Here is a 25,029-nt window from a genome sequence, read left to right as displayed (position 1 = left end):
TGGCCCATACAGCTAGCTGTGCTCTAGAGCTTCTTGTTTCAGTCAGAGGGGGCATTGACCGGTGAAGAGACTGCCGGTGCAACAGCGCGCGCTCAAAAGTAGCCTCTCGGGATGTAAACATGCCACTGAAGGGCGCGCTTGGGCAGCCTGGGCCTTGTGCTTTAAGCGCTCAGTGGGTTTAGCTCCTTGAAACCACACCTCCTTATCGCCACCGACCAGTGTGATTATACGGCATAGGTGGGGCGTATGTATGACGGACAGTATTATCAGTAGGCGTGGCTTTTCTTCCATTTCCTTTACGGACATTTTCTACGACACCAATTACCTTCCTCGGCTTAGCAGAACCCGATCCTGCCAATAGTGAGAGCCAGGAGTAAGTCCCGCCCTTAAAGCGGCCGATGGTTGGATGAGCTTACAGAAAGGGCGTTGAGAGACAATGACAGTGTCCAGTGGGATAGCACGTCTCATGTGTGCACGCAAGCGGCTGCAGGAGGGGGGAGAGGCGGGATTTCCCGGGTGACAGTGAAGCGGGCGAGAGACGGTTACTCCATCTTCGCTGTGCGGCGCCGTGTCCCTGGCCCAAGCGGTGCTGAGCTAGGAGGCGGGCACAGCACAAGAGGGGCGAGCTTTGCGGAGGCGGCGGCCGGGCTCGGAGCCAGAACCATGGAGAGAACAGCAGGAGATGGGAGCAGGGTCTGAGGTGAGTGTGGCTGCCTGGAGGTTAGAAGGTGTTGATCGGACGTCCAGTGACCCCTGGTCGCATCTGGCGCCTTACGCTTGTGCCAATCTGCAATCCTTTAAGTGCACTGTTCTGCCACAGCTCGCGCCGAGGTTTAGGGGGCCTGGCTCGAGCCGTTATTGTGCAGCTCCGAGGGCTCGCGGGAGGAGGCGGGGCAGGACAGGCGTCTGGGTGGTGCTTCCTATATGGGCGGACTTATGTTCCTGTTGTGTACAGCGGGAGGAGGCGTGACTGAGCAATCCTAGGGGTTGAAACGGAAGTATGGGTGGGGCTAGAGTATAGTTTTGTTTGGTAAGGGGGCGGAGTAAAGTTTCCACAAGGGCGGGTCTTCAGTCGTGGGCTGTTTTTCGCATGCTTTCACAAAGTTGTAGATGCGGTACTGAGCTCTTCCGGAGGCGAACCCTGACAGGTGGGCGGAGTCGTGGGTTGGTTTTATACGCGGAGAGGCTGGAGCATGTTTTCTGGTGCATGCTTGCTTTTGACGAGGGGGGTGTATCCTGTGTTGTGGGCGTTGCCTGTCTGATTCTTGAAAAGATGCTTAAGGGTGCTGAGGGGGGAAAAAACCTTGTAGTGACTGGGGCGTGGCTAGGATTTGTAGGCGTGGCTTGTGTATTTTTTTTCTTCCGCGCGGGGAATACGGCTCTTGGACAGTGGGCGGTACTCTAGTCCTTGGGGGAAGTGTTTCGTCCGTGATTGGATATGTGTTCGTTGCTCGTTGGGACGGACGAGCGGGTTTGGGGAGATCGCGGGTTCGGATTCACTCGCCCCTTTGCAGGCAATGTTTGGGATGACCGTGTTAACTCAATACTAAAGGGAACTTAGCGATCCGGTTGGGAACTGGAGAAATTGTTTTCTCTATTGGGTTCAAAGTGCGTGTAGGCCGTGCCAACTTGTAAACCTGCATTTAATAAAAATGCCATGGACGAGTGTCAAATTCTGTCGTTCTTGAAAATATTCAAATTCCGTTCCAATAAAGTATCCTACACGCAGATAAACTATTCTTACGACTACTAAAATAAGTTCATAGTAACCCATGTAAAAGAGAAATCGATGCAAAGCGCTGAGTGCAAAGGAGACAAAGCTAATGTATAAGAAAGCCACGCACGGGCATGCCTAAACGCTAATGTATAAGAAAGCCACGCACGGGCATGCCTAAACACCCCTCTTGTCAACATTGGTAGTATGTGTTTTTTCCTGAGGCATACGCCAGGCAAAACTGGAGGAAGTGGAACGATTCCTGTACCCTAGACAAATTGTAAAAGCACCTGCTTTTTTAAGATGGGCTGTTCATGGTGCAAGGCGCCGCTTCCTGTCGTGAATATCGAATTAGTCCTTGGGCACAATAAACTATTCCCATCCGCGTTTTATTTATTTTATTTATATAGTGCACGAAACCTAGAGGTATCTAGATGCTTATACTTAAGAGATTGGTTACAGTGCTTCAGGTGAAAGGAAGCGCAGGAGGTGATTACATCATATAGGAACATACAGAAGTAATACATCACACGCAAAGTGCAGAAGAGAGTTCAGAATGCGCAGATACATGGTGCCTAACCACATGCTGCAGGGCGGCAGAAGCATACAAATGCACAAGTCAATTAGGCGGCAGATACACAGTGCCTAACTCCATGCTGCAGGGTGGCAGCATCAGCGTACAAATGCAAAAGTCAATTAGGTGGCAGATACATGGTGCCTAACCACTTGTTGCAGGGCGGCGGCAGCAGCAGCAGCATTGAAATGCAAAAAGTAAATTAGGCATTTTGCAGGGCGGCAGCAGCAGGCGGAGGACACCAAGGGGGCCAGAAGGGGGGGTACACAACTTCATGGGGAATGGGGTGGGGGCGAGGCACACACCATCACGGGACCGGGGCTGGGAGGCACACCTCACAGGGAACTGCGGGGTGGGAAGTGTACCTGAAACAGACATGGGCCCAGGGGTGGGCCTTTGGTGAGGGGGCCGGCTAAAGCCTGCTGGTCCCAATAGGCTGTTAAGGAGAGGAGACACCCAATGGGTGAACACGAAGGCTGGAGCAAAATAACGTGCATGAAGGGGGCAGCCATCTTGGAACGGCACTATGGAATGCCCACAAGTGAGGAACACGTAGCCCCGGGAGGCAATGGGGCCACGATGAATGCATGAAGCGCAGAGAGAGCGCTGATTAACATAAGGATCCAAACTGCAATAAAATAATGGAAATGCTTTTCTTTTTCATTATTTTTGCATTTCGTTTCCAAAATGCCAAACGAGGATGCAGCAGTCTATTCCAGTAAGATTCCTACCTCATTTCAGGAGTTAAAGCACGGGCATGGCCTCCGGGTGTGCACTCCATTGAAGGAGCAAAATGTTGCAGGCTCCATTGATATCCGTTAATGTATCATATTCATTAATTCCTTAGAATCACATGTGTTAATAGTCTTGAACGACCGGTTTCCTTCAGATTCCCTGCTTTGCATTCTAAATTGAAAGAATTCTTGTACTCTACACTGCTCAGACTTTTCGTTCCCGGGAGACTACAAATAGCTAGACCAACCAATCGCATTGGAACAAGAGAAAGAACACCACAGTTGAACTCCATCAACGCATATGGTACGTATACCTTGCACCACATCTGTGGACACAGGCAGGGCCACCCATCCATTCACCCTAGAATGCGGCTATGGCTATGCTATTCCTGTTAAGCAGCACACATAGCCACCCACACAAACTCACATGTGCCCTAAGTAAACGGCAACAACCAATGAAATTAGGCCTAGCTAGGGCACACATCGAATCTTCAGCACTAGCACCCTATCCTAAACCACCACCAACAGCACTCGCCCACGGGCCTGACCTACTGGCTGCTTACTCGAAGTCCTAACCTGGAAAAAAATGCACACATGCATCTTTTAATTTAAAATCTTAGAACCTCCTACACGTGGACTGCGGTCACCAGCAGCGTTTCAACCAGAAAGCACATTGAGGCCATACAAATGGGGGAAAGGACGCTATATAATTGACAAATACAATACAATGTGTTCTTGCCACAGTTGTCATTTATTATTTCTAAATAATTTTACTATTTAACTCCTCAAGGCCTAAATTCACTGTTAATCTAGTTAAGCTACCCACAACTGTGATTAACAAAACATGAGAAGTCCTAACGTCTTCGACTAACAATTGGCTCGGGGTAATGTGTTTAGTCGTGTCCAATGGATTAAGGGTTGGAATCCTATAGAATCCTCAATGTAATTCAGGGCTCATTCAATGAGCACTGAATATACTGGAAAACCCTGTAGCAATCCCATTGGCGCACACAAATATTGATTTTCCTTAATCTGCTTTTTTCCCAGTCTGATATCCTCAAGCATCTGAGCTATGTATTGATATCGGGAGAGATTTAGAGTTATAAATGCGGAAATACAAGTAGCATTTTTTTCACATCTCTCAACGCCAATCCATTGACCTGTGCTACTTTTGTGTTTTTATTATGTTGGTACCAACTAAGATCAGAAGATATGTTAACACCCAGATAACAAAAGCAGACTACCCAATCCATTATGCGTCCTTCTGGTCTTTTCAATTTACCAACACGCATACCTTTTTACTCTTTGTTGTTCATGTAAAGCCCCTTGCTCTAATGTAGTGGTATTCAACTTTTTTATGCTGAGCTCAAAATATTGCTCAAAATATTGTTGCCAAACACCCTTGAGTAAAAATATTATTGCCGGGCCCCCCAGATGCCGTAACTTCTTATATTTTCCATAAAACAGTCAACCTACTCCCTTTTGTAAAGAGCCTCGCACACACCCTGGACATGCTTTGCTCCGCAGCCCCACAGTTTGAAGACCGCTCCTCTAATGTAATGTTTAACCAGTGATGGGAGGGGTGCAGGCATTTTGTGTTCTTGCGATAAGCACTTAATTATCAGCATATACATGAAGAGACATTTTCTGCACTCCTATCTAGGGAGATAGAGCTGATCCTTTTTGTATTCACACCATCTCCCTTTGTAAAAACTGTTTTTCTGATTGCTTCCTCCAGCTCCTCTGGGTAGTGCATGTGTATATCAAGGTATTAATACCAATGCACAGATAGGTGATCAAACTTTCTCACATTTAAATAGTTCGCTGGCCACCGAATCTGTACCAGAAGCCTTTCCATTTGCTATTTTTGCCAATTGAAATATTGCGTGTTCCACCTCATTTACAGTACACGCCACCTGATCTTCCTTGTTTTTCCCAATTTCCTTACACCTGTCTATAACCATTTTCAACAGTCTGTTCAAATTACCAGTTGCGTTGTATAGTACTTCCAAATTGTTCCACCAATCTTTTTGGCTGAAGAATGTCTACCGGGGCTGGGGAATTTGGATTATCCCTCAAGCCATCTGCCACTGTCTTCCAATAAGCTTTGGGGTTACCAGACATTGCTACCTTCTCAAGGTTCGCCCACACTTCTTCCGTTACCTTCCTGTCTCTAACTTTTTTAAACTTTTTTTATGCAGTCTCGCATACGCTATTTGTGTTTGATTCCATTCAGCCATTTACAGGCTTTACAGGCTTTCGGGAATAACTGTTTTGCTATGCTGCACTTTCCATTAAACCAGTACGATTTTCTTCCGCTAAACGTTCTAGTGCCGACAGCCTCATTTAATAAGAACTGTCAGGTAGATTTCGATGTTGGAAGGAAAAAAGATAGGATCTCCTGAAGATTTTTGTTCTTGGTCTACAAACTCAAGATTTTGCCTTACAAATGGGTGGAGAGGGGTCTCCCTTTGATGGCAGTCTTTGTGACTGTTATGGTTATGCAATGTTTGCCTTATCCCACAAACAATTATAGGACCATGATCACTCTCTATCCTGGGTAGTAATCAAAATCCACATAAATTGGAAAATAGTCAATGATTGACCGGTGCCTAGTGTTAAAGTAAGTGTAGTTCCCCCAGTATGTCTGATGGTATCTCCCATTTGTAGACCGGAAGCATAGTTCTAAGAGCTCAGAGAGGACTCTTCCATCTTTATTTGAAAGTGTCTGTAAATACTGGGGTCCCTTTCACCGATCAATGGGTCCATGAGAATAATTAATTAAATGCCATGGGGGGGTCCCTTTCCCTAATCGAAGGTTCCGTGAGAATAAATTAACGCATTCATGTTTTTGGGTATATATGTTGCCAGACCTGCACAGTACCTTCCATTATTGCTGGTGGATGCCTTTTTTGCAAACAACCTTGATGTGGAAGTGGTGCAGTTGCCTGTGTTTCCTCGAACATCACATCAAATTGATTTATAAAATCCATTCAATTTTGTGTCTCCCAATTATTTTCTGCTAGCATGCAATGTTCCTTGAAACACTTAAGCAATTTCTGCAAACAATTTTTCTAGTCAGACTGATTATTAGGGTGTCCTTTTTAGTTTGGTCTTTGGTGATACTTATGAACCATCTATTTGCCGTAACTGCATTGGAGTGGAACAGGGGCACGACTTGAGAGGAGGTACTGGCAACTTGTGCGTGGTTTTTAGTTATTTACCCACCCATTTACTAGCTCTGCTAAACCATATGGCAATTCCAACTTATTACCCGAGGCTCCCTGCCCAAAACGCACCCTAGCAGGATTTCTTTGTGATAGCTTTATGAAATCAATTATTGACATGCAAATGTGATTTGTAAATAGCCTGCTTAGAAATAATGGCTTAATTCAAGCTGTAAATGGGCTACAGGTGTAATACAAACATCTCAACCAAGTGTGCTCTCGGACACTTATCAGTTCCTTGCACTGGTGTCGTGTTGAAACACACTTGCCAAAGTCAGCAGTTTGTTCTTTTTTTAAGGCATTGGTCATTGCTGGAAATAGAAAAAATTACCCTGGGCCCACACCCCCTTTCGTGGGGGGTGGTTAGTTGGGTGGGGCAGAGTTCAAGCAGCACCCTATCGTGAAGGAAACCATTCCTTGAAATTTGTATAAAAGCAAAGCGCGTTTTGGAATCTTAGAATGACTGCATACATTTGTGATAGTGATTCAGTATTACACCCTTCTGATCAAGTAATGTAAATTGGGCTCATTGTTCATTTTAATTTAACAGGAACATGTCTGTCAATCCCAAGAAACATACATATACCCTTTTACAGGGATCGAAATTAAGATTGAGACTGCATGATCTAAAAGTAGCCCTTTGGTGTCTGGCAACCAGTGAGCAGGAGCTACTTCTGGGGAACGAGTAGCTAGTGCATGGTGTTCTGAAAATCTTATTTTCTCATAAGATGCAAACATTTGTCCATAATTTATGACCTTTCATGTTTTACATGTTATGTAGATGTGTCCTAATACGTATTATCCCAAGAGCACAGAGTTAATGTCACATAGGTATGTTTGATCAGCTTCTGGTGGGCTGGGAAGCCAAAGGTAGCTCCTGCTAGCTGTTAGTGTCAAGGGAACCATGCTCTTCTAGGCTACAAGCAGGAGCAAAATAGCTCCCATCTACCCTCATTTTCAAGCCCTGTTTTGGGTAGCTTGTTTACTCGATTGTGAGTATTATCCCCTCAAAGGATAAATGCAAGCCCTGTTTGGGCCTGGCCGGGCATGGTAGGGCCCTCTGCCTTGCTTGCTGATCCAGCGTTTCATCGTGCCTCCATCGGCCTTGCACGCTGCGTAAATCGGGTAAGCCACTCTTTCACACTCCTCACTCTCCATGGTGCCTGTGAGCACCTGTTTGCAGGGCCCCATCGACTTCAGTGATTTTCCTGCAAAGCTCCCTCTCCCCTTGAGGCACCTCATGTGCCCTCCATCCAGCTTTCTGTCCCCGGCATTGCTACGTCCTATCCTTCTCCCTTCTTTAGTGCTGCTGTAGTGCACACAGCACCTCGTGCCTAGCTCCCTACTTCATCTACTTCACGAGCTTCGCAGCCTTGTGCCTCACATCTCCACACCTTCTAATATGCTTGCACACTGCAACTGTGGCCGTCCTGCACTGTAGCAATCTCTTTGCCGTCTGGCTTTTTACTATAGGCGTTTCTTTGACTGTGCTGCCCGCTCTGCATTGCCTCCTACCTGCCTAACTCAGCCAGTATCTCGCTACTGAGGCCAGCAACATCAAACTGTGTGCTTGTGCTGCTTGACAATTGCCTACTCTCTTTAATTGTTAGGATTCCCCCCTCAAATTTGTGAAGTCAAATCTGATATACTGAAAAGTACTGGTGTATTTTAAATGTTATGCCTTTCACCTTTTTATTTTTGAAAGTCAAATCTTGTGTTCTGAAACTCCTCGGTTGTTTAAATATTATGCCTTTTACCTCTATTTCATGAAGCCTAATCTGTTTGCCTTTTGAAATGGCTGCTGTGTTTACAGGATAGGGTTTGTACCTCTACTATGAAATATCTGATCTGTCTGTTTGGATGTGCTGTCATATTTGCATTCTCCCTTGCTTGGATATTCTTATCTGTGTGCTTGCAATTACTGGTTGCGTTCTAGGTTGTTAACTCTGTTCTTATTTCACTTCTTGGTATCATGCTTTCTGCTGTTTTGTAACCTAGGCCCTACCCCTCCTGAACACGACTTGTTCCTTTTTATTTGTCTTTGCCTGTCTTGCAACTAGGCAGCCTGGTCCTGTTCCTCGTGCACTGTGCAGTCCCTCTGTCTGCTCCCCCCCCCTCTCCTGCCTCCATAATGATCTCCATCTCCCCTATCCACTTCAACTGCTATGCCATCACCCATCCTACTGCTCTCTCAAAGCATGGAAGGAAAAGGTTTAAGAAAGCACTCCTGGTCTCCAACCCAGGCCTGCCCATCGCTGACACCTACGTCAATGCATCCTCCAGACAGACTATTGCTGTCACCCCCTATCTGGACCTATGGACTCCCCATGTGGTATAAATCCTCTCTTCTTTGCCCATTAATGGTGCCACCAGATGTTGGTACTCTTGGCAGGCTTCTCATCCTCTAGGTGCATCATTAATGTCTATCAGGATGGCGATGTCATGGCTCGGGGCGCTCAGCCCAACTTCCTTTTTCTTGATGGGCATCTTCCGGCCCTCAACAACAAGCTTCACTAAGCCACTCGCAATGCACATTCCGCCATTAAACACTCTTCTGATATATTTCTCCTGCTTGAAGACTTTGACGTTCTCGCCCTCACTGAGACATGGTTCAATGTCAGCTATGTCACTGCTCCTGACACTCTTCTTCCTGAGGGCTACCAGATCCTCTCCAAGCCCAGGCCCAACCGGTCTGGAGGAGGAGTGGCCCTGACCTTGCCTGAATGGGTTCCTGCTACCATCATACCCACTCAACCCTATTCCTCCTTTTGAATACCTTGTCTGCAGGTTTGGTACTTCTCCTACCTCTCGCTTAACTCTCACCATCTACAGGCCACGTGGCCTGGTCTCCCTCTTCCTTTCGGAATGGGCCGAGCTCTACCTCCAAGCTTCTCCTCCTGAGATTTCAACATTCATCTTGACTCTTCTAATGCAGCCACTTCTCGCTTCCGTGACCTCTGTGGCTCTTTTTCTCTCACCATTCTTCCATCTGGTCCGACTCGCTCAGCCAGACACACCTTGGATGCACTCCTCTTACCAGACATCCCTATCTCTAACCATCTCACCACACCTCACTCCTGGTCTGACCATCCTCTCCTCTCACCTTGAGCTCGGGCTCCCATGCTAGGCCACTGCCAGTCTCCTTCTCCGTCATTCGAACAATGAAGTGAGTCTCAGTTGCTGCGTTTGCCACCTCTTTCTCCTCCTCAGCCATTGACTCTCCCGCTAACACATCCCTCACTAACCACCTCTCCAACACCCTTGAACTCCTTGCCCCTGTCACGAGGATCCATATGAAGCCTGCCTCCAAGCGCCACTGTTGATATGATTCCGACCTAGCCTCTCTGAAATGCAAGTGCAGAGTTGCTGAAGTGACAGGCTTCAAACACACCCGCAAACTGCCCTGCAGCTGCTCCAAAGGTAACACCGTCTCTCCATTCTCTCCAAGAAGAGTGCCCATGTCCAAGCTTGCATTGCTGGGTCCACCAACAATACGGCAGAACTTTTCAAAATCTGTAAGGAACTCGCCAATCCAACTACAGTTTCCACCTCCCCTCTTCCATTCCAGGCCCTCTGTACTGCACTCGCCTCCCATTTTGCAACCAAAACCCAGGACATCCTGTCCTCACTCTCCTCTACTCCCACTCCTGCTCTTGCGCCTGCCTTTGCCGATTTCTGTAACCATTCCCTTGACACTGGCTCCTACCCACTTTCCCTAAAGCACTCCCTTGTGCACCCTCTCCTAAAAAAAAAGCAGTCAACCGACCTCTCCTGCCCGCTAACTACCATCTATCTTCATTACCCCCCTCCTGGGCAAACACTTGGAGAAGTTGGTCATCTCCCACCTGACCCACCACATTGAGTCTGTTGGCTGTCTCCATGGCCACCAGTATGGTTTCCTAGAGGCACGAAAACTGCTCTCCTGAAAACCTGTGAAAACCTGCTCTCAAACTGCGACTCCAATTCTTTGTTCTCTTCCTCCTTGGGTTGTCCTCTGCCTTTGACGCGGTCAATCATGCCACTCTCCTAAAACGGCGCCATGATGCCCTTGGTATCACAAACCTGCAACTGGACTGGTTGACCTCCTTCCTATCTAATTCCCCCCCCCCCCCGGTGCCACTCGGCCCCTTCCTCTCCCCCATCTCTCTCCACCAGCAGCGTCCTTCAGGCTTCTATCCTATCACTGTGGCTCTTCAACATCTACCTTGCTTCTTAGGCCCACTTGCTTTCCTCCTCCTTTACTCATTTCCATTGTTATGCAGAGGACACTAAACTCTCGAATCTTCCCTCCAATACCTCCTCTCATTCCAGACAGTCTGATTGCTTTTCATGCATGGTACACGACTAATGATCTCTGTCTTAATGCTAGTACGACTGAGATCTAGAGGACAGAAGGGGAGAGCCCTTTGGTACTCTTGCGCCAACTCTCTGCAGATTAGACGTTTTCCAAGCGGAGGGTGGAGACAAATCTTGTTCTTGGCAGGTGCCTTCCTCTGCAATGGCCACCCCCTGCCACTCTCAACATGAGCCGAACCTCCATAAGTCCCAAAAGCTTCTCAAGACCCTTATTTTCTCTACTTCCTTTCCTCTTGCCCTCCCTTGCTAATGCCCCTTCTGCCGCTGCATCTGTCAGCCTGGTCCCTTATGAGTCTTACATGGCACCAGGCCGTCCTTGACTAGTCTATACCTGCACCCCACCCCCAATACCAGCACTGCCCTGGTGGCTAGGGCATCTCTCCCGATCTTGGTCCACCCCACATCCTCGCAGTTAGTAGGTGGTCCTCCTCCGGCACCCCCTGGCACTTGCCCCCCTGTGCTCCCACCTAGCACTTGTGAGCCTCTTGGCCCTTCCCCCCCCTTTGCATTTTTATGCCGCTCCCCTGACTCTCACCAACCCCCCCCCCCACACCTTTTGCACTTTATTACTGCACTTGCATGGTCCGAATGTCTCAAGACCTAGTAGGACCGTTATTATCTCCCATGTTGCCCCCTCCCCTTTGTCTTCTGGCGCCAGGAAATACGATTTTGCTGTACAGTGCGCCATAAGTCAATAAAATAAAAACCTCTTGGGCACTGCACTGATCTCATGTTACTTTCAGTTTAGCTTGCTTAACTTGTAAAACGCTGCTTGTGTCTTGGGAGCAGATTTGACGGTCTGCTTGTCTTGCCTAGCCTGGATGGTTTGGTCTGCCAGCAATATTAACGTTGAGCTGTTCCGGCCCTTTCTCAACCCAGGCCCATGTAATCAATTTTCCAGCTATTATGATCTTAATGCCAGGTAGTACCTTTATGGCAGTCATTGAAAATGCTTTCCAATGCCTACAAAAAACCAAAACTGTTAGCTTTGCCAATGCTTGTTATGCTGTTAGAGGTTGTTGGCAGGATAATCCCTGAAGTGTATCAAAGGTCAATTATTGGAGGGGGAAGTGCTTTATCAAAATTTCTGGTGGATTTAGACTATTACGTTTACTGGATTCTGAGTCATTGGGAGAGTATTGGCACCTGGATCAGGATTGTGAGGTTCTGATGTGTATCACTGCCTGGTCTGGTATCCCTTTCCTATATGGGGGGTGTGGTGTCAATAGGATGCTCAATATTACTCCGATCCTCTTTCTAAGGTTTGGGATTTAGTGGAGAGGTTTAAGATTGCTAGTCATTGTTTTATTTTACTTGATTGGGGTTTGCTAATATTGCTGAGCCAGTACCCCCACAATTTAGGTGTACCTACATGTGGCGGTACTCGCTCTCCCATTGATTCCTAGATCTGCTGACGCCATATATTTGTCAAAGGATCTCTTGATTGTCATTTACATTGGGTTTTGTACATTTACAGGGCTCCAACTTCTCCTAGTTTGAATGTCAGAGCCGACAAAACATTTGGCGACTGACTTAGTCCAGTGCCTTCTGAACCACTTGCATACATTTTTTAAATAGTTTTTTTAATTTTCCCCCTTTTTTAAATTAAGGCAAGAAGGAATTAAAACTTGGATAAACTGGCATCTTTGTACACATCAAGAAAGGTCACAAAGTGTAGTAGGCCACAAAATGTGCACTCGCAACTGTTGAGAAAGATGTTTTCTGTTTAAATATGAAGATCTGGGGCAAATGTTTTTGTTTGGCTAGTCTCGTGCAACTTGATTTTACCTCGGAAGTGCAGGGAAATAAGACCAAATTAGAACTAGTTTTAATGTGCTACTATCAAATATTTCGTGAAGGATTGTAGCATTTTGTTTGTAATATCTAAAAATTGCTTTTTTAAATAAATATTTAAACTCTACCTTGAATCTAAAGTTTATTTACTTTTATAGTTAAACAGCCCTAGTTGTCGTACAGCAGCAAATATGGTGTAACTTCAGCAATTCTTAGAAAAATAAGATTAAGACCAGAGGTAAAAAATGATTTGCAAGCTACTAGTCGGCATGAAAAGTCACTTGCTGCTTAAATTGCATGCATGAAGATGACACCATTTCTTACTTGCCAAGAGTCCATTTTTCACTGGCAAATGGCTAGTGGAGGGTGCACATTTTGTGCTCTATGAAGCTTTGTTTGCACATCACCCCACACGGAGGACTTGGTGTGATTTTTATTTATTTATTTTTTAAATCCACCCCCTTCCCTTTGTTGTTCCAACCCGACATACGGTTGAATAAGGAGTTCCTTATTATTGTTGCTTCTTTCCTTAGTTCCCGAAGATGCTAGACCAACCCATTTCCATTGTATTAAGTGTTTGCAAAACACAAATCTGTTGGTTTCCTTGTAGTTTGTTGTTCGACCTTCTTACACGCCTTCCTTCCCTGTGTGCTGCGCTATACATTCTAGTGACCCTGTATTTGAGGTACAAGATGTGTGGACTTCTCAAATCTCTCCTCCTGAATGTTTCCTTGGATTCCTAAGTCTCTGTTTACCAACCCTTGCAGAGTGGTCTCAGCCAATTGAGAGGGGTTGAAAATCCCCAAACGGACACCAATCTTAACTATTTTATTTTAAAAACAAGTTCCCAACCAGTGCTCAGGATACCATTTTGAAGTTGTAGTATTTTAGTCCCTATTTTGTAAAGTTGGGAGTAACGTGATTTTTGTGTGTATATATATATATATATATATATATATATATTTTTTTTTTTAGGGAGTAAAACGGCATGTCCCATTCCACATGGAAGTATTTTCTGAGCGCGCAAATGTTTATCTGTAAAACAAATGTTTTTGTAATCATTTCATGTCATCTGTTGATTCATACACGTTAAAAGATAAATGTTATCTCTTCAGATCAGACAAGGATCATAGAAGTTTCTTCCTGTGGCAGGGAGTATGTGCACTGCTGGTCCAAACATATCCATGGAGCTGTGTGCATGAAAGCAGTGGGAAATGCATCTTATGTGCCAGTCCTATTTTTTTTTTTTGGAGTATTTGTACTCCCTATTTTTATTTCTTGTGGCTGTCTATTTTTTAGACAGTAAAAGTGGCAGGTACACCCCTTATTAGCCGCTCTCAACCCACCAGATTATACCATATAATACGATTGGCCCTTATCCTTTACAGTGAACTCTCACCCTGGTCCTCTGTCAACCAGTTTGTAAGTACCCATCATGTTGGGAGTATGTGGCAGGCATAGGTGAGTTTTCCCATGCCTGTATTTACTACCTAGCTATGACCTACTAGGCAGTCTTAAAGTAGTTCCCCTCAACAAGAGCCAAACTCTCCTTAAGTTTGTTTACTCTGCATGTTATTTTGTAGCACTTACTGTAATCATATTCTTTAAGCGCCTAGATACCTCTGGGTTTTGTGCACTATATAAATGTCAAAATATGTGTTTTCTTTTTATTTTCGTTATAAAGTTTTTTTTTTTTTTAAGGATGTGCATCATTGACCATGCTGAGTGAGAAATCACAAAACTTGTTTAAATATAAAGGTAATAGCTAGGGCAGCTCTTGGTGGTGGAAGGTAGTTAGGTTTTTGAGTCCTGTGATGTTTGTTTGACACCGTCCCAAGCGGTTCTTGCCCTGAGGTGCTACTTGAGATAATGAAAGCCATGTACACAGATGGGACGATTGCCGTTCGTCTCAACCAACAGTGTGACTTCTTCTCTAGCCCAACTTTTAGTGGCTGGAAACAGGTATGTCCCTTGGCTCCACCACTATTTATTCTTGGAAGATCTTAATTTACATTTAGAAGTGGCACAAGAGTTTCCCCCGAAAATTGGTTTTAAAGGGGTGCAATGGCTTGTATATGCCGATGAGTTGGTGTTGATGGACCAAAGCCCAATTGGTTTGCAGAGGCAGTTGGGTGCACTTAAAATATATGCTTTGCTTAATGGTCTAACTATCAACATTCCAAAGTCAAATGTGATGAAAATTCAACCAAGAAGGTAAAACTGAAAGGTACAAATTGGTTGTTGGGCACAAAGTCATTCCTTCTAGTACAATAATATAGATATTGGGGGATTTGTTACAATAACGAGCCAAGGGAAACTACACGCACGCATACATTGATTTTACAAATGGCAACCCTAGCTGCACAGGCTTCCATCATTAATAGGAAATATAGTCAATTCTCCTTGTGACCTGTACTTATGTTTTTATAAGCAGAAGGTAGTCCTGATCATTACTTGCGTTGCATATTCCTTAATTCAAGTATAGTTAGTGACAATATATTGAAGGAAACTTTTGGAAGTGTTTGCTATCTCTTCCGAAGTGTACGCCGATTGCAATAATTCTTTGAGTTGGGACTTCTTTCTCTGCAGGGTATAGTTGCATGGAAGCAACTTTCTCTTTACCAAAAATGTTGGTTGAGGGCGTGGCCACGCACTGCATGGAATGACAGCTTGATACGGAGCTTCCGCTCCTTTTCTAATATTTTGTTCCAGAGGAGCTTAATCTAATTTTTTCACCCTCATATACTACTTACCTTGCTGAGTCATCCTGCTGCAACTTTGCCGAGGCGAACGGCACGACGCAGCAGAGTTGGATAGGAGGAGCACCACACTTCTCAGCGACGTCGGATCAGAAGTTTGTGGCTGCCCACTTTCCTGGAGGCACAACTTTCCTTCATAACACCAGCAGCCTCATTCAAAGGGACTCCTTTCATTTATTTCATATATCCAAGGGATTTTTTAACCCATTTTCTCAAACCATATCTCAGAGAAATTTTCATTACATTCTTCTACTAAATTGTTTTGGTTTTCTATCTCTCAATGAGTAATGCATATTTTTCTCTTACTTGAAAGCTACCAAATGATTAAATTGTTTGTGGAAAGATAATTTATTTTTGGTGCTCTGGCATCATTGTCTGTTTTTTCTTTTTCTCTCCTGATGTGCTGGTTTCATTGACTGTTTTTTTATTTTATTTGTATGCCGCTCCAAACCCAGAGGTAGAAGGGCGCTTAAGAATTTGGTTACAGCGTTGAGAAGTATCTTAGTGTTGCATACTTCGTACAAGTTTATAATATATACATATAAATACAGTGATCCGTAAACAAGAGCAAATGCAGTACGTACAATATACAGTTTTCAATATAAATACAGTGTCTAAGCCAGTTACCGCACGGGTCTGGTGTTAATGGCATTATTCTTTTTTTTTTTAGAAGCCAGCTGATGACCTGCTTCCTAAAGATCTGGAAGGATTCGATAGTTTTGATGTTGAGCGGTAGGGAGTACCAGAGTTGGGGGGGCAAGCACTGTGAAGCTTACCCCTCCAGCTCTTTTTAGGTGGAACCTGGGCACTGATAAGCAAAGAGTGTTGGAGGATCTGGTGGATCTGGTGGCAGGTTTCAGGGTGAATTTATTAGCTAGATATGGTGGTGCTAGGTGATTGAGGGATTTGTACGTGAGGCAGATGGTTTTTAGATCAATTTTTGTTGGCGTATGGATAGCCATTTGCAGGCTTTCCTAGTAGCGGAGATATGCTCTTGTCTGGGAATGTTGAGGGTTGCGCACAAGGCGTTGTTTTGTATTACCTGCAGCTTGTTGAGTACGGATTGATTGGCACCAAGGTACAGGCTGTTACAGTAATCGAGATTGGATTGTATTAGGGCTCTGGCAAGGGTGAGGCAGCGGTTGGGTGAAAGGAAAGGTCTGCTGGCCCTAATGAGCTTGCCGGTATAGGCAGCGGCTGAGGCGGTCATATTGGTGTGTTTGCTAAGGTTGGTGTTGGCATCTAGATAGAAACCAAGGGTTTTTACGCTTTTGGCTATGGGGATGGCATGGCCATCGATGGTGATGTTGTTATAGCTAGGGTCGAGTTTAGTTGGAGTGTTGGGGGAGCCGACGATTAGGAGCTCTGTCTTCTCATCATTCTGGCAGAGGCCACGGGAGGCCATCCATGCCTGAATGATGGAGAATATTTTGTTGATCCGGGCGGAGTCTTCTTGGTAAATACCAGAGATGGTGAGGAGTATCTGGGTGTCATCTGCGTAGTTTGTGTAGGTGACACCCAGACGGTCCAGTTGGTCAAATAGAGGCTTTGTAAATATGTTGTACAAAGTGGGGGATACACAGGATCCTTGTGGGACCCCGCATGTGATGGGGATGGGGTCTGCTGTAGTGGAAAAGACTTGCATGGTTCTGTTTGCCAGGAAGGATTGTATCATTGTGATGGCAGGGGAGGAGAAGTAGGCTGCGGTGGCAAGGTGATTACAGAGGACTTAGTGACTGACCAGGTCAAAGGCCGCTGAGAGGTCTAGTAGGAGTAGGATTGCGGCATTGCCTTTGTCTTTAATTTCATCAATCTGGCTTTTGAGATCAACAAGGGCGGTTTCCGTTCCGTGTTGAGGTCTGAAGCCAGATTGACGTATTCCTAGCAGTTGGTTGGATTCCAGGTATTCCTGAATTTGGATGTAGGCAACTCTGTCCAGGATTTTCAGTAGGAAGGGGACTGTGGTGATGGGCCTGTAGTTGGTGGGTATGGCTGGGTCGAGGGATTGTTTTTTCAGGAGTGGGAGAACCCATGATTGTTTTAAGTTGCTGGGGATAGAGTTATTGGTGAAGAATAGGTTGATGAGTTTGGTAATGAAGGGGGAGAGCTCTCGGGCTGCATCTTTTATGATCTGTGCCGGGAGCTGTCTACTTTACAGTTAAGAGGGTTTTAGGGAGGTGATGATTTTTTGAACTTCCGGGATGGTGACTTTCTTGAACGAGAAGCCTGCGCTAGTGTTGTTGGGTGTGGGTAGGCTAAGGTTGGTGACCTTATTGTTGAAGAGTTGTTGCCGTTTGTCTTCAATTTTAGTTTGGAGTCCTAAAATTTTATTGTTGAGGGTGTTCTAGATGTTGGTGCACCAGGATTTGTCTTTCAGGCAGGTTTCTGGAGGTGAAATAGGGTTTTCTAGTTCCTTCAGAATTTTAAATAGTTCTTTAGTGGAGGATCCTGCCTGAGTGATCCTGGTGTTGTAAGCATCTTTTTTGGTCTGGATTATCTCGCTTTTGTAAAGTGAGGATAAGTTAGTGAGGTTGGATTTGTTTTCCGCAGTGGGGTTGGTTAGTCTTCCAGGTGTGATGAGCCTTAGCTTTCTCTTTCCTGAGTATTTTGAGTTCAGAGGTGTACCACGAGTTCAGATGAGCTTTGGGTTTAACTTTGCGTATTTTTAAAGGGGCAACGGTGTCCATTGCTCTAGCCATGGAATTATTGAAGGTGTCAATCAGCAGGTTTAGGTCAGCGTTGGCTGGGAGAGCATTGAGGGTAGGTAAGACCAGTGGTAGTAGGGCTTCAGCAGTAATGTTGCGTTTATTCCTGGTGGGACATGCTGGTGCCATGGGGTGCTTATTGGGCAGTGCCTGATTGGTGTTGACCTCGAGGGATCATGTGGTGATCGGTCCATGCCAGAGGTTGAGGGTCTTTACAAGTTGTATTGCAATTGTGAGTTGCTACCCAATCAAGGGTTCTGCCTTTTTGGTGGGTAGAGAGTGCAACGAGTTGAGTAAGACCATGATCGGTTAGGACATTGGCTAGGGATGCAGCATGTGCATCGTTCGGGTCTTGGTAGCCGAGATTGAAGTCTCCGAGGATCATGATTTGTGCTGATGGTTTGGAATATTCGGTGATGAGGGATGTGATGTCTTCTTCAAAGGTCCCAGAGAGGCCTGGGGGTCTATATATAAGGTGGATGTTGATCGTGTTTGTGGGGGATGTTTGTAGTTTGGCTGTGAATAACTCACAGGATGTGAGTGTGACTGTGTCGGTTGGTCTAAGGCCTAGGGCGGATTTTGAAATGATCGCTACACCTCCACCTCTGGCGTTTGGTCTGTCCGCTCTGAGGATAGAGTATTTGTCTGGGATGGCTAGCGATAAATGGGGTCCGGACGCCTCATGAAGCCAGGTTTCTGTTAGGGCTAGAAAGTCAAGGTCGTTGGTAAGGATAATGTCTGCAATTTCTGTGGGGTGGGCAGCCAAGGATCTGACGTTGAGTAGGGCGCCTTTTAGTGGGGGAGGTTTGGGCTTGTTCGGGGCAATGTGCTTTGTATTAGTTTTGGTGTAAGGTTTGGAGCTGGGTCTAGAAATTGTGGTGGGTAGCCTGGAGCCTAATCTGTCATTGTGGGCTGTGAGGTTGGGAGTAAGGGATGGGGTGGTTAGGCCGGGCGGCTTAAAGCGGGCGGGAGGTTTGGTGGTCAGTTTAATTTGGTTAGACTTCGCAGTGGGGCTGGGGTGGCTGTTGTAGGTGGGCCATGGATGGCAATGGAGGTGGAGGTGAGAGGGTGGTTAGTGCAGAGGAAGGGGGATGCGGAGGGTAGGAACGGAGTGGGGCATGGGATGGGATGGGATGGGGTGGTGTCTGGGGCACCCTAGTTTAGCCAGGCCGTCCTGGTGGGCTATGTAGCTATTGTTGCTACAGGGTACGTTGTCCTGTATTAAGCAGAATGGGAACATGATTAGGGCGAGCCAGAAGATCATGGTCTGTAGATAGTGGTGGATTCTAGTGGCGCTGGTGGGGAGCAGGCCAGACTGATAGTCGGTGGCTAGTTGGCATACATCAGGGGCACCTAGATGTGACAATTCCTAACATTGACTAAAATGGGGAAGCGCCTAGAATCAGAATAGTACATTAACTGAAATGTTATTGTTTTGCCTCTTTCTTTGAAACACTTGAATGGTGACTAGCTGTGACTTTAATATTTTAACCACTCCATTAACAGGAAATAATTCCAAGGAGTTTTCAGAGTAACATAAATATCCCCTTACTGACTTAGCTTGACCTTTTCATGTGCTGAGAGGCGAATTAAGTCCTCTTCTAATAAAGAGACATCTACACCTTTTAAAAAAAAAAAAAAAAAAAAAAGTTACTCCTCCTGAACAAACAATATTAGAGTCAAATATGGAAACTGTCATGCTGGAAATAAGTGCACTCGTAACCTTTATGGAAACCACTAATGTCAAACTCCAACAAATCGATGAACGGTGGGCAAACTTGAAAAAAGGATAGAAGAGGTCGAAAGAAGAATTTGTGTGGCCGATGACATCGCCACTCGAGTTACTCGTATGGGAAAATCAATTCATAGGCTTCATAAACAAAATGACGATTTGGAAAGTAGAAATAACCTGATCGTTTTTGGTTTTTCAGAGGGAGTGTAAGGAAACGTCGTCCTTTTTCTCAAGAAAACCGTACATAATATCCTTGGTTTGTATTCGTCCATTAGTCTTGATATATTGGGAGCACCCAGAGTTGGGCACAGGAAAGCAGAATTGCACAAGGAAAAACAGGCCTAGAACAATCATCTTATTACTTCTCGAATATACGCAGCTTCATCTGATTTTAAAGAAAGCTAAAAGATTTGACCAACTGGTTTGGAATGGTCACAGTATTTCCATCTCACGGGATGTGTCTAAAACCACGGCCGAGATGAGAAGTCACTTTCCTATCGTCCTGCACTCAAACAATTGAATGTGAGATAAGGTCTGATCCACCCTTGTAAGTCCCCTTGAATGGCAAAACCTCCTCATTTGATGAAACAACGAAGTTAAAGAACTTCATAAGACTTCAAAAGATGGAAGCAATGGATACAGGTACGACCTGTCACACTTGATATGCCATCTTCTTTTTCTTAGTATCCTTCTCATACATTTCAATAAGATACTTCTTTGGAATAATTTTTCTCTGGAACTGTCAAATGTAACTTTTTTGGAGCGGGCAGCCACTCTTGTTCGGCTTGTCCTTTCGATCATTTTGAGATGCGCCTACACTCATTTTTGCACTTGACATTGCGATTCTGGCCTTTTAACGTTATTTTGTCCTACCTTACTTTTTCTTACATGTTGGGTGGATTCGTCTTGAACATTCTAATGCTTCAACTTTTTATTTCAGAACCCCCTGTGGTCAGATGTTGCAATGCTTGCACTTTTTTTGTTTTTCTTTTTCCTGTATTTTTTCTTTTGTGGTAATTTAACATATAAAAGTCAACAGAGTGTTTTATCTTCTGCTTATACGTGGGGTTTCTTGTTTGGGAACAAGTTTTAAGTATATATTCACTATTTTATGTTATCTCTTGTTAAACTATGACTTTAAGGTGTGTGACATGAAATGTTAAGAGTCTTAACAATCCAATGAAGAGACGGAAGGTTCTAGCTCATATTAATAGATTTAAGTCCACTATCTCATTTTTACAAAAACCCATTTATCATTAAACAATCCATGAAACTAAAGTATTTGGGTAGACGAGGTACTAGCTAGTCAAGCAGACGGTGTGGCAATTTTGATTAAAAAAATAAAAAGGGTACTCCCTACCAGATTCTACATAAAGATACAGATACCAAAGGTAGATAGGTCTTAGCTTAAATATCAATTGATTCTCAAATCTTTTCGATCCTTAATGTATATGGGCCTACACACCGTGATCCCAGTTTCTGGCGAGATTTGAAACAAATTATTCTAGAAGCTGACCTTCCTAATCTGGTATTATATGGGGACTTTATTATTGATCCATTTTCAGATGGAAGATCCTTATGCCAATTTAAAAATGGTAAATCACATAAATAATGTACAAGTTTAACGGAAGTTGGAGTTGTTGACTCATGGAGATTCTCACATCCTACAGATTTAGACTTCACCTTTCATTCCCTCCTAAAAACTCATTCTCTTGATTTGATTATATTTGTCTATTAGTCTTTATTACCTTCGATAATTGATTCCACTATTGAATCTTCAGTTACCTCGGATCAGGTAATACCAAACTTTGAATTGGAATGCATTAGAAATGGTACTAAGCAGACAGAGCTAAGCAACCAAACTATGGTGATTTGTAAGCTCCCATGCATGAATCCGGTCGATGTTCACAATTGTCCCCTAAATGTCAAGATTGATCCAAGAAACCATGCTGTGAAATGGTCTAAAAAAATAGCGTCCCCCTTTTAACCACCATTAGGTGACCTCTTGGAGAACAAAGAGTGGTATAAGCCTGCTCCAGGGGGTTGTGTTTTGTATTCGGAGATCTATTGCCTGCTACACTCCTTTCCAAAATGCCTAAAGTGATGATCACAACCATGTTTTTGAGACCGAGATTAGCATGTGGAAAAAACAGCTGTGTGTAGGAATCAAAAGGACCAAAAAAAGTAATAAGGGCTGTGTTAAATTAGAAATTGCAGCCCTGAAAAATAAGTAACAAATTAGCTCAAAAACTACAAGTTCCTGGTGGTGTTAAATGATGCTGAAAAGATCTTTGGGTGTGTTCTGAGTAATAATGCTAAATGTTTTGGAAACTGTTGAAACCTAAGTGGTCTGATCAATTCTTGCAACATCACTCTATTATGGAGCAGTTGTAGGTTAAACACTTCGGACCTCTATGTTAGGGAGACCTGCAAGCACTACTCGTGCCAAAATTGTTGGGCGCTCTCTCTTGGGATTGGGACGACATAGCCCTCTTGATCAGGACTAGCACGAAATAAAATGCTCCAGGGCCCGAAGGCCTAACTATTTTGACATTAAAATCGCACATTGTTGTGGACGCATCTCTTGTCAAGAATTTTTGGAAACCTTCTTTTATTGGTGGCGTTCCCGGAGTCCTGGGGTAACATCACAATAGTGCTGATCTTTAAGGGAGGGTATAGGTCCTCTATTACAGTATAGGTCCATTTCGCTGCTCCATACCTTTTTTTCTTTTTAAACGTCTTTTTAATGGCATTGCTCTCTAAAGCAAAACTTTTATGTTAGCCCATAACCGCCGCACTCCTTCCCCGTCCCCTGGATCTCCCTGTATGGAGTACGTGATCCGTTCCTCATGTCAGAGACTGGTCCTCCAAGATATGGAAGTTCTTTAGATTTCCACTTCTAAGCGATTACCATTAGCGCAGCCAAGTTTAGAATGGTGTATGCTTTATGGCGATGCTGTGGCCACGCATTATTGTTCTCCAATACCCAGCAGACAATCCTTCAGGCTCCTGACTCCCTGAATATCAAATATAGTACTGATATGTCCATTGATCATCTCCCAGTATTTCCCAAGCTTTGGCATCCCCACCAGACGTGTAACCAGTCTTGCTTCCCTCCAACACTTATCCGAGACCTTGGGGTTCATCTTGTGCAAGCAGTCTGGTGTGTAAGGCCATTGGGTCAGGATTTTGTACCAAAATTCTCTGATTGTATAGAACATGCCAGTTTAGTTATCTTTCCATAGCCCCACCCTTTCTTCTTCCAAGACCGCCTCCCAGAGAGTTAGTTCCCATCTGTGTTGATATCACGGGGGTGGGCGGTTTCAAAAGCTTATATAGACTGGATGTTCAGAGTTTATCCCCTGGATTCAGTGTTAAGAATTTCTCGTACGGTGCGAGTGATATAGTGACCGCTTCCCTATTTGCAGTGGACATTACCAAAGCCGTATAATCTGTGCCCCTCTCGCAGCCCCATTTAGGACTTGCATCACCCTGAAACATCTTAAGTGCATCCCACCTGCCTTCCAGAGGGGGAATGAGCCTTTTTCACGGCCTGAGGTAAATTTTGGGTTGCTTAATAGCAGCGTAAACTGGGATGGAAAGTATGTAATGCCCTGGCCTGATGCACCTTTTATCCCATGTGTCCTACACCAGCTTAGTTGTCTTAATTTTGTGCAGATTTTGCTGTCTGTCTGACCCGTGTAGCCACAGAGCCTCTCCCTTTGCCGGCCCTGCTATTGCCCGTTCCATCTGAAACCATCTTTTTTTCAGAGCATTCTGTGAACCAGCCTTTGTTCACCAGTGTTTGGGATGCCTGATAGTATTTGCAAAAATTAGTGTGTCCCAGCCCGCCCTTGTGAGCGGGAAGCATCCACATTTTTCCATGCTATGCGGGGTTGTGGGGAGGTGTAACGCTCACCTGATTCCCACGGAGGCGCAGGTCTGGCTTCGAGTGCTGATGCTTCTTCAATGGTGAAGCGCAGGACTCTGAAGATGGACAGGAAGGGCCCTCTACTCTGGCTTCTCCGGCTCGCAGGAATATTCCCCTGTGCGTGAAAAGGGAGTATTACCTACTGACTGAGTTATGCTCAAGCCTCCCACTCTCTTCCAACCCTCCACAATACCCTTCCACGATTCCCCGTGAAGTCTCACCTTAGGGTCAGGAAGGATGAGCTCTCCATCCTGCTTCTGATGCAGGGGCGCGTTGAAACCCAGTTACTTCACTGGATTGAGGATTGATGGGAGTTCAGGTAAGCTTGACTATTCAGGTAAGGCTCTGTAAAAGTTCTGTTGCAAGTTCAAAAGTCCAAGCTTAATAATAATGTTCATTGTCTTTTTGCAGCAAGCGCTAATGCTTATGTCTTTTTTCCCCTTAGGGGCCGGGGTTCGGAATGCCGGAGATATGGCGCCGACCCGAAGTGAAACGTGCAGTTCCAGTTCCAGTAAATGGCAGGTTAGTTCTGGATGAGCGCTCGGGAACTGTCTTTGCATACGCTCATTCAGTGTCTGTCTTTTTTGCCCATAGGGGCTGGGGTCCGGAAAATGCCTGGAAGTGGCAAGACCCGAAATGAAATGGGAATGACCCAACAGGTAAGTCTTATTCCCTTCCTTCTCTCACCTCTTATTCTTGTCTTTTTCTCTAGGCTCTGGGAAGTGGCTGTGTATCCGGATGATCGCTGCTGAAGATGGAGGAACCCAGGAAAGGTGAGTGAAATGCAGTGCTGCAGCGATCGTAACTAAATGCTTTTAAAAATGTCTTCCCTTTCAAGATCGTCAGTGATGTCTCCGTGGTGCAGATTTAGCTGGTAAGGTCTCTTGTCTCCCTTTGCAGGTGACCCAGGATGCTGACAGGCGTGGCTGAAGTCCAGATGCAGGAGCTGACACGGTGAGCGTCCAGCTGCGAGGAGCAGAACAACGCGAAGCGTGAGTTGCTGATCGGGTGTGGTTTAAATAGCTTTGGAAGAAGTCCCAAGTGTGTATCCTTCCTCCGATCAGGTATGTATCCTTCCCCGACCACACCCGGGTGGAAAGTAGTCCCACAGGTAAAGTAGTTCCATTCAGGCCTCAAGAGGGCCTGGATGTGGCAGCATGGTCTGCATCAGGTAAGTGCACATTAAAACACTTGAACACATGTCTAGCTTTATGAGCCTGGCGCCTAAGGCGCCCGGACTGCGTCCAAAGGGCCCCAGCTTGGGCCCGCTGGCACTCCCCTGGGGGAAATGATGCCTGCCTCTGGGGTTGCTGGGTCGGACCTGGCTCCTTGGAGGTAGGCATCATGACAGGAGGGCTTTGTTGTTCATCATTTTTTTTTTTTTCATAGCGTTAAAGGAGGTCTGGACCAGGAGTACCTGAAATAAGTAGAGGACCATAGGAAGGACCACCATTTTAACTGCGTTCATGCGAGAATGATAGAGAGCAATTGCAAAGGTGGGCC

At 45.2% G+C, this 25,029-nt stretch overlaps 1 protein-coding gene across 7 annotated transcripts in view; it reads left to right on the top strand.

The window, feature by feature from the left end:
• Window positions 1-25,029, top strand: part of SIN3A (SIN3 transcription regulator family member A) — a 1,166,566-nt gene that overhangs the window by 28,736 nt on the left and 1,112,801 nt on the right. For 4 of the 7 annotated variants that reach the window (XM_069624555.1, XM_069624551.1, XM_069624554.1 and 1 more), the window contains exon 1: window positions 495-700. The exons of the other annotated variants lie outside the window; for them this stretch is intronic. The gene's annotated coding sequence lies outside the window, so the exon portion shown is untranslated. Of the gene's footprint in view, window positions 1-494; window positions 701-25,029 lie in introns of those variants that run through there. 7 annotated transcript variants of the gene reach the window in all.

The sequence above is a fragment of the Ambystoma mexicanum genome, chromosome 11, assembly GCF_040938575.1.
Source record: "Ambystoma mexicanum isolate Mex_15411 chromosome 11, UKY_AmexF1_1, whole genome shotgun sequence".
NCBI classification, from domain to species: Eukaryota; Metazoa; Chordata; class Amphibia; order Caudata; family Ambystomatidae; genus Ambystoma; species Ambystoma mexicanum.
The sequence above is the reverse complement of the archived record's forward strand: the minus strand, read 5'-3'. Positions and strand labels throughout refer to the sequence as shown.